The sequence below is a fragment of the Chinchilla lanigera genome, unplaced genomic scaffold (genome assembly GCF_000276665.1).
Source record: "Chinchilla lanigera isolate Chin_1 unplaced genomic scaffold, ChiLan1.0 scaffold00106, whole genome shotgun sequence".
Lineage (NCBI taxonomy): Eukaryota > Metazoa > Chordata > Mammalia > Rodentia > Chinchillidae > Chinchilla > Chinchilla lanigera.
Genome location: NW_004955507.1, coordinates 4199132 through 4212939, shown reverse-complemented (window position 1 = coordinate 4212939; position 13808 = coordinate 4199132). Strand labels below are relative to the sequence as shown.

Below are 13808 nucleotides of genomic sequence, written 5' to 3'. Positions count from 1 at the left end.
AGAGGGAGAGGGGAGAGGGAAGAGGGAAGAGGGGAGAGGGAGAGGAAAGTGGGAGAGGGAAGAGGGAAAGGGAGAGGGGAGAGGGGAGAGAGAAGGGAGAGGGGAGAAGGAAGAGGGAGAGGAAAGAGGGAGAGGAAAGAGGGAGAGGAAAGAGGGAAGAGGGAGAGGAAAGAGGGAGAGGAAAGAGGGAAGAGGGAGAGGAAAGAGGGAAGAGGGAAGGGGAAGAGGGAAGAGGGGAGAGGGAAGAGGGTAGAAGGAAGAGGGGAGAGGGGAGAGGAGAGAGAGAAGAGGGGAGAGGGGAGAGGGGAGAGAGGAGAGGTAAGAGGGGACAGAGAAGAGAGAAGGGAGACGGAAGAGAGGGGAAGGGACGGGAGAGGAGGAGAGAGGGAAAAATAGAGACTATTCAGTGTGAGATATGAGATATGGTGAATTCCACATGGTGCATCTAGAAACTGAATATGAGACAACAACTGAAGCAATGGATTAATATTTGTTTTAACTGAGCTTACTGATCAGGCTCAATGATGTTTCTTTTCCAGAAATACTGTAAACAAAAATAAACCAAAGTTTTTAGAAGGGTTTTAGTTCACCTTTCACTGAATGTATTAAAAGGGTGAAGAGACAGCTAACAAAGAATTTCTTTAGACAGATGTATACAGTACAAATAATTATATTCGGTCTCTAAAATGAATTACTGAAAAGAATCCCTACATAAGGAGATAGTGAAAGAATCAATGGTAATGAAAAATACTTTAAATTCAAACTATCTCACTTAAGTGCACACACACACACACACACACACACACACACACACCCCTAAAGGCTATCATCTATTTCAAACTGCAAACAGAAGGTAAAAGAAAAAGTGGCAGCAGAACCATGATGATCATTGTTACTACAGTACTGACCAGCAAAAGCTACCAGATCCTTAAGGGATTCCTCTCTGATACACAAAGTCTGACAAGATTCCTTCAAGTTTTCCCTCTAGTGTGCCCTTTTTTCTTACCAAGTAAGGAAAATGAAGACCTGCAATGCCAGGGCTACCTTCCCTCTCCTTGGAGAAGTAAGAATGGATTTAACTGCTTTACTAGACAGGGAGACAGGGGGAAAGTGATTTAGGTAAGAGCAATAAAATATTTGTTTATTTCTGTGCTTTAGTTCTTTTTCTCCACTAAGCACAAGTTTTACATCTTAAAAAATGGGAACAATAACAGCACCTAAACTTCATAAACAAGCATATGGACTAAATGAGATGATACAGTAGCATACTGCTTGGTACATAAGTATTCAAAGTATTAAAACAAACTTCAAGTGCTAACTATATTACATACTATGCACCACACTAGTTTCACTTCATTTAAGATGAAGAAAACAGGAAGACACTGTCTTTTCCACCATAACAATAGCAAAAACCAGCTATCTATGAAATCATAATTTTTACTGAGGTCATGAGAGCTCTTTGCAAAACAACCATGGAAACTGACATCCATAGACTTCCAAGTTTCTCCTGAAGAGAAACAGAACACATAAACAGTCATTTTGGCAGACCATAGAAAAAGTAACTACTACAAAAGTGGGCTACACTATGTCAGCTAAAGATTTAACAAATTCTTAAGTCTAGGGTAGCCTAATGTTAACAGCTCAGAATAACTTAAGAGTCTCACAGACAAGAGCAGTCTTTAATTACTTAGATTTCCGTCCTACGCCAATGCCATAGTATTTTGATTACTGTAGATTTATATTAAATTTTGAAATCTGGAAGTTTGAGTAATCTTTGTTCTTTTTCAAACTATTGGCACTTTGGGGCCTTGTGCATTTTCATAGGCATTTGAGGATCAGCTTGTGAACTTCTGCAAAAAAATAGGCCACTGGGACTGCACTGAACACACTACCCAATTTTAAAGTATCTTAACAATATTTAAGTTTTCCAGTACATCAACACAGAATGTCTTTCTGTTTATATAGGTATTCTTTGATTACTTTCAATGTTTTGTAGTTCTCAAAGTTTAAGTTTTAAATTTCTTTCATTAAATTTACTCCTAAGTATTTTATTCTTTTTGATGCTATTGTAAGTGGAATTGTCATTTCATTTTTTGATTGCTGGCAATGACTTTTTTGAGTTACTCTGCAAAAACCAAACAAAGTTACTGCATATTATTGCATTTAATTGGAGCTAAATAATGCATTGTGAGAAGTACAATGCGGACTAAAAAAAGTGTCTTAGAAGTGTAAGACCCAAGAACAGGAAAAGACAGGATAACGTGGCAAGAAAACTTGATTATGATTCCTTGCTCAAACCTATACCAAAATTGAACTGGTATGTTTTCATCTCATTTCTGATATAAGTACTGAGTTCTCTGGCTTCTGAGACTAATTAAAACAAACTGTTAGAATAGCAAAAAAACATAATTCTTACTCAACATTGCATAGAACAGATATAAAGCCTGTAAGTCACATAACCTCGTAATACAGACCCCATTATCATCAAGGATTCCTAACATTTCCTAAGATGAGAAAAACTTTTTGTTCTTTATAGTGTGTATTGAACAGTAGCAGCTTCTATTTCTAATGACAATGATTTTGTATGTCTGTGGAGGTAAAAAGCCATATACTGTTAATGGTCTGTGTCTCCTGAGAATCTCAGCAGAACATGCACAGGAGAGAGAAGAGAGAAGAACATATGGCATAAAAGGTAGAAAGGTAGAAAAGGGTAAAATGGCATAAAGATGGAAGTGAGAACCCGAGGAAGATTGTGAAGGGGAGCAGGGAGGTGGGACCATTGACAGAGGGATTAGACCTAGTAGTTCAGAGCTTTAAGCAAAGGCTCTAAATTCTGAGGTACCTCAACTGCTCAAGCGGAAAGACCAGTTGATCTATGAAATCATAATTCTTTAAGTTCATGAGAGAGCTGAGTTTATAAAACAACCAAAGAAACAAACTGTCCAACGCAGTAGTTGCCTATCACATGTGGCTATTAACTACTTAAAATGTGGTTAGTCCAAATGCTTTAAGCATGAAAATAAGCATTTAATTTCAAAGACTTAATACAAAAAATGTGAATTATGTGTCTCAATAACTTCTTACAGTGATCACACATTGAAATAATACTTTGGACACATCAGATTAAAATATATGAATTTCATCTCCTTAGTTTTACCTTTTTCCTCATGTGGCTACTAAAAAATTCAAAATTATATATAAGGCTCACATCATATTTTTACTGTAAAAAAATATTTACCCTAATAGTCTCATGGGAATATTTACGTGTTTTTTGTTTTTTGTTTTTGTTTTTGTTTTTCCAGTACCAGGAATCGAACTCATGACCTTGCACTTGCCAGGTAGGCGCTGTGCCGCTGAGCAAAATCCCCAGCCCTGATACTTATGATAGTCAATGGAAAAATTTCATATTGTAAGACCAGCTAAGAAATGTTTGATAAAATAACAGAGGTGAAAGGTTTAGAATCATTCATTCTTATGTATCTATTACAAACCAAGGAAAAGTTTGCAGATTACTCAGAATAAATAATTTTGAATTATAAATCACAAACATTTTAGGATTTTTGGTAGTAACAGTCCATTTTGCAATTTATAAGGCATACATGAAAACTGAGTACTCTTTCATATACATAACTAGCTTTCACAAAACCATCCAACTAAATTAACTTCCCCAAATGAGGGATTGAAGAGTCATATAATCTAGTAGTCTGGTCCTAAAAACAGATCTACAAAATATTACCTGACTTGCTATGATATAACCACCCAATATGTATTTACAAAGAAGAAATAACAGCAACAAAAAAAGAATGGTGGCGAGGAGAAAGTAAAAGATGCATCTAAGAATTATTGGGCTTTTGTTGTTTCATTGTTATTTAAGAAACAAAAGGAAAAACAAAGTTATGAATTATTTCTTATACAAAAATAAAAATATTGTATTATTTTGGAATAAGTTTATCTTTGTATCTGTCAGATGGGTATGTTATTATTATCACAAGGACTGTACATGGATGGAAAACCACATCACAGAGAGACTAAAGGATAGCCCTAAGGTTACAAATCAAATTACTGATGAAGTTTGAGTCATAGCTCCAGTCCCCTGAATATTAATCTAGTACTCCTTCTATAAGATAATGAAATGGCCTTATAGTAAACAAGATGAAAAACAGTGGCTGTAACAATGTTCAGAATAACTAATTCTCTGATTAAGGATTTATGAATATAAGCAGTTAAAGAAGGAAGGAAAATCAACACAAAGCTAAAAAGACAACTGATGATTGTTGATTTCTGATCATAGTCTAGACAGCATATAGACTGTAGAATAAGATTAAACTTCTAAAAACACTGCTTTGATCATGTCATCTCCTTGATCAAAAATCTTCAGTGCTGTATTCGAAGCTCCTATAATCTGGCCTTACCTACTCACAACAGCCTCCCAAAGACATCTACAGCATTATTCCTACAATTTGTGAATATGTCACATTATGTAGCAATGATGAATTAAGGTAGCAGATGTAATGATTATGCATACTAATCAGCTGACCTTAAAACAGGGAGATTATTTAGGTGGGCCTAGTACAAGCACAGGCATCTTTAAAATGAAAGAGCTCAAAGGTAGAAGAATCAGTGCAATAGAGTCATATGATATGATAAGGATGTCACTGGCCACTGCTGGCTTTGTAGACAGAAGCGGGCCACAAACCAAGGAATGTGGGGAAGCCTCTAGAAACTGAAAGAGAGTAGAAAACAATATTCTCCTCTACGGCCTCCAAAAAAGAATCCAGCCCTGCCAATATCTTTAGGCTTCTTAGATCTATTTTGAACTTAAAACCTCCAAAATTTTAAGATAATAAATTTGTGTTGCTTTAAACCATTGTTTCTGAAAATTACATATGTAAAAATCTAATATACTTTTTTTTTGCTTTATCTCAGTCATCCTACAAAACACGCTACATTCTAACCAAAAACTAATACTTACCATGCCCATACACATTTTGCTTTATTCTGCCTAATGGTTTGGCCACATTACTTTCCAAGTGCTTCTGCCTAAACAATTGTGTATATCTCAAATCATTTCTCCATGAGCACACTCATCTACCATCTCTTTTATGAATCTTCCCTTAAATATCCCGAAGCACATATGTCTTGGTTACTTTTCTCTCACTGCCAAGACAAAATACCTGATGCCCAAAATTAAGGAAGGTTTATTTAGTTCAGTTTGTGAAGGTTTCAGTCCATACTCAGCTGGCTCCAAGGCAGAGTGGCACATGGCAGAGGGCAACAAGTCATGGCGGTGTAAGACAGCAAAAGCAACAAAAGCAAAAGGGAGGAGCAGTGGCAGGCAGCCTCTTTCCCTTCCTTACATAGTATGCAAACTACCCACTCCAAAGCAGGTATAGCACTCACTTCCATAATTCCAATACTGGACCATGAATCAATCATAAACTCTAGAAGCCCGCCTCATGACTGCATGAGGCTTTGAGGGGACATTTAATACAAACCATAACAACATACAATCTAATTTGTCCTTTCTATAGTTCCTACTTCATTTATACTTTTACAGTACTCACTGCACAACAGCTAGACCTGTCTTTTTCTCCAATATTACCTAGAACACCTAACCATCCATTCAAAACACATTTAAAGTATGGCTAACATACATTAGGGAAAAAACTTAAGCAAAGAATTTTTGCATGTAATAAGGCAGCAAGAATGAAGAAAGTACCACTGATAGGCAGCAAAAGAACAAACTCCCCACAAAAAAGAAATACTACATTAAAAAAGTAGTGTATATATAGTGTTATAGGGAGAAGCAACAAAGTGTACAAAGGCATACAGCCCTGAAAGAATACGGAATTTGTTAAATAGTTCAGTGTGATTACTGTGAAGATAATGTGAAGACTTGGGGGAGTGTAATGGTGACTTAATGTTTCTCCAAAATTCATAGGATGAAATCTTAACTCCCAGTATCTCACAATATGGCTATTTTAAAAAGGTCTTTAAGTAGGTAATAAAGTTAAAATAAGTTCATGAGGGTCCTAATCCAATGACTGGTGTCCTGCAAAGAGGAGGAAATAAGGACAAAATAAACACAAAGGGAAGGCCAGGCAAAGACAAGAGAGAAGATGGCAATGTATAAACCCAAGAGAAAGGCCTCAGATGCCAACAATACTGCCATTATCTCATACTTCTAGTCTCCAGAACTGTGAGAAAATAAGCTTTTGTTGCTTAAGCTAACCATATTTTGTTATGGTAGCCCAATTATGGAAGTGAGGTTGGAAAGGAAGGCTAAGTTTCAGTTTCCCCACCAAAATTCTCATTCTATAATTCAACTGTAGGAGATGTATCCTATTTAGCTCTACATTCCTCTATTTTATACATTATCTTACACAAATTAGAGATTCAATATGTATTTATGGAATGAATAAAACACACATGCCCCAAGGTAATTAACTACCCAAAGGCAAGTCAACAAGCCTGATTCTATCAAGAGCTATCAATAATGACTTGATTTATGCAACATATATTTTTTAAACAATTCTAGATGGCACTCTGAAATTTGTGAGCAAAATGATACTTTTATCTTTCCCTTTACCAATAAACTTGTCCTCGTTAATAAATCATGGAGAAAATCCAAATCAATAAATCATCTAGACTTCTGATACTGACAAATTAAGGACCTGAGAACATTCTGTAATTTTTACAGGCTATTCCTGCAGTCTGCTTGTGATCTTTCCTCATCCAAGACATAGCTTCAATATTTCTCTTGAAAATTTCCCTATTTAACTCTAATTTGATGGTCTCTCATTTCCCCATACTACGTATCACATGGTTATAGATACTACATCCCATTAGTCCTAATGCACCTTTTTTTCACTTTTTAACATCCCCAACATCAGAATGTATCTTATTATCACCCATGTTGTCACTGCTAGTTTACATATTTATAAGCATCAAAAGCACCAATACCAAAACTGGCAAAGAAGGTAGTTAGCAGTGTGAAAGAAAAACATATAAAAACACCTGCACATAATTGAAAGGATGGCTTAAGAATCTAGCAACAATGAATTTTGGTTCTTGCAGGAATTACTTTCAGAAATGAGCTGGGCATGGTGGCACATGCCTATCCAGCACTCTGGGAGGCTGAGGCACCAGCACTGCAAATTTGAGCCCAGTCTGGGCAACTTCATAACTTCATGTGACCTTGTCTCAAAATAAAACATAAGAAGGGCTAGAAATGTAGCTTAGTGTGAAGGCCCTGGGTTCAAATCCCAGTACTGCCCCCTGCCCCCACACATAAAAAAAGGAAAGAAAGAGGAAGGGAGGACCAACATTCTTGATGACATAGTGAACAGTAAATGATAGATACAAAAGCATCAAAATCAATGACTGAATCAAGAAAGTATTGGAAAGAATTAGACCATGAACATAAAGTTTTAATAAAATTATTATTAATTTACCTTACCTATATATATAAATAGGTATATAAATAGGTATACTGCCATTATCTCATACTTCTAGTCTCCAGAACTGTGAGAAAATAAGCTTTTGTTGCTTAAGCTAACCATATTTTGTTATGGTAGCCCAATTATGGAAGTGAGGTTGGAAAGGAAGGCTAAGTTTCAGTTTATATATAATAGGTAATGGCAGTATACCTATTTATATACCTATATATATAAAAACATATATAAGACTTTTTAGTAGGCATAAAATTAAAATTTGAGTTGAAAAGTGCTATGTCGAAGTTTTTCTTTCTTAGTGATTCCTAATTGTGTATTTCACAAACAACAGCATTTTCACTTCAATGAAATAGAAAACTCACTCCCCTTCAGTCATTTTTCTGAGTGAGACTATGTCTCATCAGCTCCCGAACACTATAAACATAAACATTTTATTCTTCTCTTTTACCCCCCATATCACCAAGAACATAGCTGGGCACAGAACAGCTACTTCGTATCTGTTGATTGTTAGAGAACTCTCAGAGGCAAAGGTCATGGAAAGTGCCCAGGGCTAGTAATCAGGAAAAATAGAATCATTTTAGTACTGAATTTGGCACTAACCAACCTTAGCTAGTTAAGTACTTTTCTAAGCCTTACTTACGTATCTATAAAACCAAAGGTGGCCAGACCAGAGTACAGTATACTAGATTAGGCTAGGGCTACAATATAGTTATTAAAAAATGGTCAAGGTGTTCATAGTTTTGTGGTGTTCCTCAGACTTGACATGTATTAATTGTACATATTTATCAGGTAGCACTTGATCTTTCAGTACATGAACACAGTATGTACTGAGCCAATTAAGATAAGTAATGTTTTCATCTCCTTATTGCTTTGTGTCTGGAGTCTGCAAGTTCCTCTCTTCCAGTTATTAAAAAATATGTAATAGGTTATTATAAATTATAGTCAACCACTGTGCTGTACAACACTAGAACTTACTACTTCTGTGGATTGGTGATCTTTATCCACTCTGCTTGATTTATCCAACCTCTAGCAATCACTCTTCTACATTCAGACTGACATTTTTTAGCATTCACATATGAAAACACATGGTATTTGTCTTTTACATCTGATGTATCTTATTTAACAATGTCCCCCCAATTCCCTCCATTTTGCTGCAAATGACAGAATGTTGTTATTTTTATGGTTGAATAATATACCAGTATGTATAGATCCCACATTTCTTTCCTCAATCCTCTGTTGACGGGCACCAAGGTTGATTCCATATCTTAACTATTATAAATAGTGCAGCAATAAACATGGTTGTGCAGATATCTCTTCCATATATGTTCATGTTATCTCCTTTTAATATATATCCACAAGCTAGACGGCTGGATCATATGGTTGAAAACCAACTTTCAGTACTAATATTTCACTTTTTAAAAGTGGCATGCAGTTCTAACTCAAAGGACAGGATAAAGTTCTAGTTTCTAGTCTTTAAAATTCAAGAACTATAATATAATCTTGGCTGAGGTGTTGGAAGATAGGAGTATTTTTGTGAGTGCTTTTACTCAAACACAGCTATACACAATAAAACACTTTATAGTTATAGTTATAACAATTTTAAATATGACAGGCATTAAAAGTCTACAGGGACAACAAGACTTCACCACAAGTTGGTGGATATACATTATTCCAATTGATTCAAAAGTTACTATGTCAGCCAGACAGGGAGGATGGCACACACTTGTAACCACTGCTAGTTGGAAGGCTGAGACTGGATCACAAGTTTGAGGCTACCCTGAGCAATTAGTGACCCCTTGTCTCAGAACAAAATAAAAAGGGCTGAGGATATAACTCGGTGGTAAAGTGCTTGCCTAGCATGTAGGAACCCCTGGATCTGATCCCCAATATCACCAGAAAAAAAAAAAAAAAAAAAAAAAAAACTAATAAAAGTCCTATAAACTATTTTCACAGAACTAATCCATATGGTCAACTATGTAAGTTAGGTTACTCAAGCCATTTATTTCTGTTTTTCTTTTCTACTGTTAACTTGTAGCTACTTAATGGTTTATTAACTGACTTTCTATTAAAGAAAATCAATTTAAAATTTTATGTGATTTATTATAAATCTTGAGAAATTAAAAATTTGCCTAATGGAACAGAATTAAGCTATAAATAAAAAAAAAAAGTTCCTGTATTATCTGAATTTGATTCTAAGGTATTACATATCACAAAACACTGACAATAGCAGCCAAGAATTTCTCATGTTGGTCCATGCTAATGTCATGAATAAATCAATATCCAGAGTTAAAATGTTTTACTTTCCATCTTTGGCAAATAGACAAATAATACCATTTATTTAAAAAAACAGAACAGGTATTTGAAATGTTCTCAAAATTTTCATGATCTAAGTCCAAAAACATCCCAATAGAATTCCTAAAACAAATAGTGATAATACTGTGTAATGCTCAGCTATAAGTTGTAACTCCAGACTCTTTCATATTGCTTTGTGCATAAGTCCTTTTTAACAGTAGTATAAATTCAAACTTTTCCACTTTAATATTTTATACATTAAGTGTAAGAATGGATAAGGTCTCCAATGATAATCCCTATCTGCAAATTATCCAATATATCTAGGCTGTTTCCACTGACCTCATCAAGAAACCAAGGCTAGAAATGCACTTTAGCATCATAAAATTTGTAGCAAAGAATGCATAGAATCCCATTCCAGATACACCTAGAGATTTTTGTAGAATAGGTATTGGCAACATTTCTATACCTCAAATTACCAGTAGGTGAAAGCTATGCCCACAGCACTGGACAAAGGGTACAGATAAAAAAGAATAAAGAGGAAATACTAGAGGAAGGGAAAAAAAAGGACAAAAGAAAAGAAAAAAAGTTACCAAAGTATGTATCTCTCCAATGTTTCAGATGATCATTTACTGATTCAGTGTCAGAGAACAAATTTGAAAGGTCTAGTCCTCTCCCATGAATGATAATGTATAATACATTAATATACAAACAAGTGAATATCCCAAAGTAACATAAGCCTAGACCTAGATCCTATTCAGACATTACAGAAAGGTTAACACCACAGATTGTCCTTGGCATTTTTAGAAAGATGCTATAAAGATCCACTGAGCAGTGTAAACACTAGTAGATTATATTTACAGTTAAGAGGAAGACTGAGAAGGCAGGAAATTATGCTTTTCTTCCTCTTCCCAATATGTTTGAAAGGACTAGTAGAGAGACTTCACTGATTAAGTAGAATGGTAAGACTAAACTAAGCTGGAATAATAAAACTAAGTCAAGCAGAGGAATGGTAAACGTTTGAATCTTCCCAGTCTATAGCTATCTATGAAACCAAAGAAAAATTGCAAAGCAGACAAAATCTGCATTTCTTGTCACTCTGCTTCTCGTCTGATTTCTCTAGACCCGTGGTGGTGAACCTATGGCATGCGTACTGCAGAAGACTGTATCACTGAAAGCTCTAAAAGGTTCACCATCACTGCTTGAGACCATAATCTATTCTTTCCTTATACTACATTAAGTGACCTAAAGTCTCTTATCATATGCAAGGCTCTTCTTCCATAACAAAATTTCTCCTAAATTACTTTAGAGGATATTAGTCCTATCCCTCTTAGCAACAGATAATTGTACTTCTGGTCTTCAACAGCAGCTCACACCCACTAGGTTAAGAAGGTAATTCTGACTCCAGCAAGAAATAAGGCAAAATAACCCATCATCTGAAGGACTGCAGTTTATTATAAATGCCTTAAGTCCCTATCTATATCTGTGTCATTCCTTTCCTCCTTAGCACTCCTTCCTGAAGCCCCACAAGAGAGTAACAAGCAAATTAGTACTTTCTGATACAAATGATAAAATTATTTTTTAAAAAGAGTGTAGATAAGATTCAGTTCTCTCAAAGATATATTTTGTCTTTCACCAAGCTTTTAATATAAATGAATGCTTAATTTTGGACAAAGTTTTCTCATCTGTTTATCCCAACCACTATATAAATTCTAATCCTCTCTGCTAACCTTCTCTCCATATCCCCCTTCCTGCTACTGTCACTCAACAATTAAATGATATAACCATGAGTCATATCATTATCCCTTCTCCATGTGCCCCAACCATACCCCACATACCACATCTCATGCAGATCATGGAAACAAAAAACCCTAAAAAGGACAGAACAAGGGATAACAATAACCTCTAAAAGCTGGGAATGGTGGCACATGCCTGTAATCCCAGCATTTGGGATGCTAAGGAAGGAGGATTGCCATGAGTTTGAGGCTATTCTGGGCTACACAGTGAGCCCAAGGCCAAGCTGCCTGTCTCCAAAAAAAGAAAAATAAAACCTCCGAAGCTTCAAAAAAAAAGACTCCTTAAATAAAAGCCCGCTTGTGTTGACAATGTAAGCTCAGAACTGTTTACTTTTCTTTAGTTTTTAAACAATATCAGAATTAAAATGCTGCTGGCTTGTATGCTGATTCAGAAGGAAAAAAATTATGCAGCAAATCTAACAGAGCTCAGAAGTGAGATTTTTTAATTTTGGGAGTCACCCAGCAGAAGGAAGTAAGGAAGGGAGGAAGAAAGAGAGGAAAGAGGGGAGAGGAGAGAAAACAAAACAAAAAAAGAAAACAAAAGCAATGGAATCTTTGTGTGTGAATCGGAGATCTACTCATCATCCACTAAAGGATCAAAAAATACAGCACATAATTCAAAAAGCTTCTTCACTGGATGACCCAAAAGATTGCATCAGAATGTATAACATTTGGAAAGTGAACCTATACATCCCCACTTAGGCAGTCAATAACACATTCAGAAATCTTTATCAAATTATGAATTACAATTTTTTTTTAAATGAGCTGAAATAAAAATACTGTGAAAATATAGAAATAGTACCAGAAAAGTGAGGGGGTACGTGCTAACTGTATCCTTTATTCATTTTTTTCTGTAAACCTAAAATTGCTCAAAAAATAGTCCATTAATTAAAAAAAAAAAAAAGAAATTAAAAACACAGAATACTGAAGTGGGAAATGTAATCTCTTAACTTTATGGCCTTGCCATCATGAAGTTCTATCAATAAGTCTAGCCCTAGGAGATCTAATTTCCCTTTGGAGCTAGCCAGTATGTCACTCATCAAACAATCAACTAGTTTTAGTACACCTCTGATAAGGCTCTTTCATATGTTGTTTTATATTAATTACCCTTCAAATTGCTATGTTATTATCTAGTCCTATGGTTACATACTGTCTCCCCAAATAAAATGCAAGCAACTTTAGAGCAAAGGCTGTGAAGGAATACAATGCTTTTAATATAGTAGTAACATATCAAGCTATTTGCAATTCATATTTTTGTCAGATTGCAAGTGCTCAGTATTTGCTATTTAACTGAAAGGTGATAGGTTGCCAACTATTTACAAGGCCTCTAGAGGGTGAAATATGATATATAGCTATAATTTGGTTTAAGTGGCTAGACTGTAAGCTTTTCATTTCTATTTTGGGTTTTCTACTTAAAAATGAATAGCATTTTTGCAAAAGACTAGGGAAGACAGTGTGAAAATGTGTTAGCACATATAGAGAAGGAGGGTAGGAACAGATGCTAATCCTTTACTCTTTTTTCCAAGGTTATACACTCTTTAAGGGACTTCTGAAACAAACTGTCTGAATGGAAGGCTTTACAATACAGGATATTCTTACTTATCTCTATCTAAAAACTGAAACAAAAACCAGATATGGCTAATGAAGGTGCCAGATGCCAGTATTTATCAACAAGATGATTATAATGATACTGGTATCCTACTCCAATAAACCTGCTGATCAATACAGGACAGAGTAAAGGCTAGGGAACAATTTCTGTGATCTTGAACCAAAATCTTAGAGGGCTTAAAGAAGACATGCCAATGTTCTCTTATTTATCAATTACTAACTTAAATTTTTGGGTACTCTGTATCATGGCTTTAGGAGAGTAAGGATAACCTTTGGAGATTCATCAAGGATTGTAGTTCTGGGAGCTCAATAACTATGCTCTGCTTCCTCAGGCAGTTTCAGAAGTTCCAATGTCACAGTAAATTGTTTCACATGCCATTGTTTACCATACCCTATTCTACACATACCTTCCTGCTTATTAGATATGGCCTCTATATGTTTAGTCATTATCAATAAGTAGGCCAGCTGGGAAAAAAGCCAAAGAAACTCTTAGGCTGCAAAAATTTCAAGGTAGACAAGCACTCTAGTATAGCATTTAATAAATTATATTTGGAACAATATAAATAATAAACTAAGAGTAAAAATGACCAAAGAGCTATTAATATAATTAAATCTGTGACATCTTTTAATATTACATTTTTAAAATTCAAAGTAAAAGAGA

General features: G+C 35.3%; 1 protein-coding gene across 4 annotated transcripts in view; it reads right to left on the bottom strand.

Annotated features, from left to right (window-relative positions):
• Positions 1-13808, bottom strand: part of R3hcc1l (R3H domain and coiled-coil containing 1-like) — a 78024-nt gene that overhangs the window by 15473 nt on the left and 48743 nt on the right. The window lies entirely within an intron of this gene.